Source organism: Corylus avellana, chromosome 10, assembly GCF_965113065.1.
Source record: "Corylus avellana chromosome 10, dhCorAvel1.hap1.2, whole genome shotgun sequence".
Classification (NCBI taxonomy): Eukaryota; Viridiplantae; Streptophyta; class Magnoliopsida; order Fagales; family Betulaceae; genus Corylus; species Corylus avellana.
This window is the reverse complement of record NC_142499.1, coordinates 13,887,265-13,893,447: the sequence shown is the minus strand read 5'-3', so window position 1 is coordinate 13,893,447 and position 6,183 is coordinate 13,887,265.

The window sequence follows — 6,183 nt, the reverse complement described above, 5'->3', positions numbered from 1 at the left end:
TTATGTGTCACGAGACGAACATGATTTTTCCTATAAGGCTCTATCTTCCAAGTCTTCTGATCTGTCTTCTGCGTCTCCAGAATTGTCCACGTCTTCTTTTTCTCTTGGTGTAATATAGCCCATGGTCTCCTCTACTTTGACACACATACAAGGCCCTTTAAGCACACCTCTTGCAAGTGAGCCCAACCCATCTGACACATCTTTATCTTTACCACTTTCCCAGCAACCACCTACTACTTTTGACTCTACATCACCCTCCCTCCCAACTCATGAATCTTTACCTTCTCACCCAACTCCACCAGAACCCAGCCATCCCATGGTAACCCGCTCCAAAAATAATATCTCTAAGCCAAGACTATTCAGTGATGGTACTACCCGTTACCCAATTCCACGAGCTCTCCTAGCAGAATCTGAAAATGATAGCTCAGAACCAACATGCTACACCATTGCTGTGAAAGATCCAAATTGGCGTGCAGCAATGAAATTAGAGTTTGATGCATTGTTGAAAAATCAAACTTGGACTCTAGTCCCTCCATCTTCTACACGAAACATTGTTGGCTATAAGTGGGTTTTTAGGATAAAAAGAAAAGCTAATAACTCCATTGATAGATATAAAGCCAGACTTGTTGCAAAGGGCTTTCACTAGCACCTAGGTATTGATTACTCTGAGACATATAGTCCTGTTATCAAACCTACTACTGTTCGGTTAGTTCTATCGATTGATGTATCCTCTGGATGTCTATTAGACAAATTGATGTGCAAAATGTATTTTTACATGGCCTTTTAACTGAGGAGGTCTACATGACTCAACCTCCTGGTTTTAGTCATCCTCAGTATCCCAATCATATATGTAAACTTCAAAAAGCTCTTTATGGCCTCAAGCAAGCCCCTAGGGCTTGGTTTTCCCATTTGAGCAACAGACTCATAGAACTTGGCTTTCAAGGATGTCGTTCTGACTCCTCTCTGTTTATCTACAAGTCTAAAAAATTCATCATGTACATATTGATATATGTTGATGATATTTTAATTACTTGCTCACTACCCTCAGCAATTGAAGATCTTCTTCACTCTCTAAAAGATGGGTTTGCTATTAAGGATTTGGGGAGCTTGAATTTTTTTCTTGGCATTGAGGTTGTGAAGAACTCCACTGGTATTATATTGTCTCAAAAACGTTACATCTGTGATATTCTTAAACGTACCCATATGCTAGAGGCTAAACCAGTCTCTAGTCCTATGGCTTTGTCAACCCATCTCACTGCATTTGATGGTGAAACCTTTTCTGATCAGACTTTGTTTCGAAGTACTATTGGGGCTTTACAATATTTGTCTATTACCAGGCCTGATATTGTCTATTCAGTGAACAAGTTATCTCAGTTCATGCATAAGCCCACAGTGTTTCACTGGTAGTCTGCAAAGCGTCTTCTTCGGTATCTCAAACACACAATTCATTTTGGACTCCAAATTCAAATATCCAAATCTAATTTGTTGCAAGCTTTTTCTGTTGCTGATTAAGCTGGTTCCCGTGATGACAGACGCTCAACTGGTGGTTATTGTGTCTACCTTGGTGCTAATTTAATTTCTTGGAGCTGCAAGAAGCAGGCAATTGTAGCTAGATCATGCACAGAAGCTGAATACAAAGCTCTTGCTAACGCTGCTGCCAAAATCTCTTGGCTCCGCTCTCTTCTTTCTAAACTGGGCATCACTCTTTCTCGGTCACCCATTCTTTGGTGTGATAACATTGGTGCAACTTATTTATCATCCAATCCGGTTTTTCATGCTTGAACAAAGCACATAGAAATCGATTTTCATTTTGTTCGCGACATGGTATCCAACAAGTCCCTTGACATTCGGTTCATTTCAAGTCGTGATCAAGTTGCTGATATTTTCACAAAGCCATTATCTTTGGCTCGTTTTGCATTTCTTCGAGACAAGCTCAAAGTCGTTCCATAGACATTGGGCTTGAGGGGTGTGTTAAGACTAATATCTTTTCTCCTCATCAAAATCAACTGATAGCAGCAATATCCAAAAGATATGACAAAACTTCTACAACACAATGCAGCAGTACGCCATCTTGTCACAGCCAACCGGCATGTGTAATATCAAAAGAAAAATTACAGCAAGGATAAGATTTGTTTGTCAATTTCTAATGTTGTACAAAGAGGATAAGATATGTTTCTCGATTTTTTATGTAAAAATATTGTTATAAATACTACAGGCTTTCCCTCGTTTGAGCAAGGGGCAAAACACCACAAATCCTTGAACCTTTACACCAAGGTATCTTACGAGCCGTTTTAGCTACAGGATTCTCATGAGATTTCCGCTCGGTCCATTGGTAATCTTTTTAGAGTCGTTACCCTCTGATGTTACAACTGTTTTCTAGTTCCAACAGCTGTTTTCTGATGCGTCATCGCTAAAGTCTAAAGTTAAGTGGTTGGTTCTTTGTGTAGGACATCAACGGTTGGAATGCTAATTAATAGCGCTAAATAAAATCGTACCATTGGTTACCTTTAAAGGTGCCTTGGGTTTGTTATGCAAGTAGTTCACTTTACATCAAGTGGCAAATTCTTTTTATTAGCGATGAAAATTAGGAGCAACATTAATTACTAAGTAGAGTGGTATCTGAAGTTGTCTTGTACCTTCATGTGAATCGGAAGTTTTATTTGATTTTTTTTTTTAAATGAATTCTAGAAATGTGATAAAAATAATATAAGCCGGCCTCTTTGTTTTGAGTAACAAAATGTTGCATGTAACACTTCTTTGTTAGATTTTTTTTGAAAAGAAAAGTTTCTTCCTTGGCATTGTTGGACGGTATTTTAACCTCATGAGAAAAGGTCCAAGGATTTTAAAAAGTAGAGAAGCAAAATGCCACATAAGTTTTTCCAGATCTCTAAAAACCATCACAACCTATTATATTATCGAGTAATTCCCACATGTTATTCTTACAAACCAGTTTAAACTTCACCAATACTATAAAGCTTATTTATTTATTTATTTAATTTTTTTTGATCATGCAGTATAGACAGTCACAACCAAGTGCCAACTTATTTTAGTTAGATAACAATAATGGTGCATTATATCTCTCTCTGCCTTCTCTCTTTTAGGCTACCTTTGCTTTGACATAAAGCATTTATGGCAGAAACTTATGTTTAAACAAATGCAGCTTAATCTCATTGTATCTCTATCTTCTGGGCTTGAACCCTTGGCGTCTAGGATTCCTTGTGCTCGTAAATGCATAAGCAATTCTTGAACAAGCATACTCCACCACTTGCGTGCTCCAATTCGATGCAAGTAATTCTACAATTGGTCGACCTAGACGTAGACCTCCATTTACATTTTCCCTTGAATTCTCTGCTTTCGTGAATATATATATCTAGATGAAAGTTTTGAAGTCAATGTTAGAGAGAGTAGAAATCATTAAGATTGAGGACATAACATGTATACAATCCAAATCACATTTAAATATACACAATAATCAAAAAACCTTATATAACATGTACAATAATAATACAAACTATTTTTGGCTCGATGGATTCCAACTTACAAGTTATATTGGATGCTACATATAGGTGTAATAAAAATAAAGAAATTAAAACTACTTACTTCCGTTCGCAAGAAAGCTGGAGATGAAAAGGATAACAAAGATAAGAAGGGATATTGTAATTTTAGCCATACTTCTTCTCCCTTGTGCTAAATACAATGGAAAACTAAGGTATTTATAGCAGAAGTCCATTTATTTAAGGCTTTGATTATGCTAATACCACATCAAGTTGTGAACGGGCCATCAACCATTGGGTATTTCAAAAGGGTTAGTAGATTTGAGCCAAGAAAAAAAAATATTAAGAACAAATGCCTTATTGGCCATTTGTGCTACTACATTGACAATAAGAAATTCTAAAATGTTTCTTCATTTTTGCTATTAAAATTAAAAAGAAAAATTTTTAATTCTTTTTAATTTTTTAATTTTTTAATTTTTTTTTCTAATAAGAAAATTTTTTAATTCTTTTCTCATAAAAACGATTTTTTTTTCTTCTTTTTTTTCTAAATTCGGCCATTCCTTGGATTTTTTTTTTAAAATTTTTTTTTTTAGTTTTTTCTTTTTTTCTAGAAGTTTTAGTATATATATATATATATATATTTTACTAAGGGTAGTTTCATCATTGGGGGCGAGGAGGGAACATTGACAATGTTTTGGTAGTTTGGTGAGGATATTGTCACAATTGAAAATTTAGAGGGGGCATTGTCAATTATGTGGTAAGTTGAGGGATATATGTGGGCTTTCTCCAAAAAGAAATTAAAAGAAAAAATCAAAAACTAAACTAAACCTCAAACTTAAAACAAAAGGTTTATATACAATTTTTTTTTTTTTAAAAAAAAAAAAATAGTGGGGGATGACCGAGCCATCCCCTTTGGCCAAACCACCCCACCCCCTCTCCCCAAACCCATTTGGGGTGGTTTCGGCCACCCCCATTTGGGCATATGAGGTGGTCAGACCATCCCATGCAACATATGGGTGGTTTGGTACCCCATTCTGGCCGAATGGGGGTAACCATGCCACCCCCAAATAGCTCGACCACCCTTCACTTTTTCTTTTTTTTTTTTTTTTTTTTGTGTGTAGAATTAGTTTTTGTTTTTGTGTAAGTTTTAGATTTAGTTTTTTTTTTTTTTCTCAATTTATTTTTTATTTTGTATATAAACCTTTTTGTTTTAAGTTTAGTTTTAGTTTTGGTTTTTTCTCTTAATTTATTTTTTTATTTTGAATATAAACTTTTTGTTTTAAGTTTTAGGTTTAGTGTTTTTTATTTTTTTATGTTTATGTTTACACTTTAGCCCCCCTCCCCTCCCCCTCCCTCGAAGTCATTTATGTTTACAAGTTACCCCCAAGGGCATTTTCAAAAAGTTTCGTTGAAAAATGTCATATGCCACGCACGTGACTTGGTTTCCGTCTAAATAGACAGATTTGATGGACGGTTGGTTTTCTTGCCAACATCAAATGCATTGTCGGGGTCTTTCGTCAATTTTTAAACATTGGGCGTCAAAACGCAAATGTGTGGATACTTTATGTGGTTAAAATGTATTTGTAGTTTGGGTAGGACATTGTCACAATTGAAAGTTTTGGTAGTTTGGGGAAGACATTGTCACAATTTAGGGGGACATTGTCAATTAGGTGGTAGCTTGAGGAAGGTATGTACACTTTCTCCAAAAAGAAATTAAAAGAAAAAACTAAAAGAAAAAAACTAAACTAAACTAAACTAAACCTAAAACTAAAAACAAAAAGTTTATATACAAATTAAAAAAATAAAAAATAAATAAATAAAAAAAGTGGGGGATGACCGAGCCATCCCCTTTTGCCAAGCCACCCCAACCCCTCTCCCCAAACCCATTTGGGCATAAGAGGTGGTCGGACCACCCCATGCGACATATGGGTGATTCGGTACCCCATACCGGCCGAATAGGAGTAGCCAAGCCACCCCCTAATGGCTCGACCACCCCCCACATTTTTATTTTTATTTTTGCGTAAGTTTTAGATTTTTTTTTTTTTTGTTAGTTTTGGTTTTTTCTATTAATTCAATTTTTTATTTTGAATATAAACTTTTTGTTTTAAGTTTTAAGTTTAGTGTTTTTTTATTTATTTATTTTTTTATATATTTACACTTCCCCCCCCCCCCCCCCCCCCCCCCCGCGCGGGGCGCCCCGAAGTCATTATGTTTACACTTTACCCCCAATGGGCATTTTCAAAAAGTTTCGTTGAAAAATGTCATATGCCACGCACGTGACTTGGTTTTTGTCTAAATAGACAGATTTGATGGACGATTGGTTTTCTTGCCAACATCAAATACATTGTCGGGGTCTTTCGTCAATTTTTAAACATTGGGCGTCAAAACGCAAATGTGTGGATACTTTATGTGGTTAAAATGTATTTGTAGTTTGGGTAGGACATTGTCACAATTGAAAGTTTTGGTAGTTTGGGGAAGACATTGTCACAATTTAGGGGGACATTGTCAATTAGGTGGTAGCTTGAGGAAGGTATGTGGACTTTCTCCAAAAAGAAATTAAAAGAAAAAAACTAAACTAAACTAAACTAAACCTAAAACTAAAAACAAAAAGTTTATATACAAATTAAAAAAAAAAATAAATAAATAAATAAAAATAGTGGGGGATGACCGAGCCATCCCCTTTTGCCAA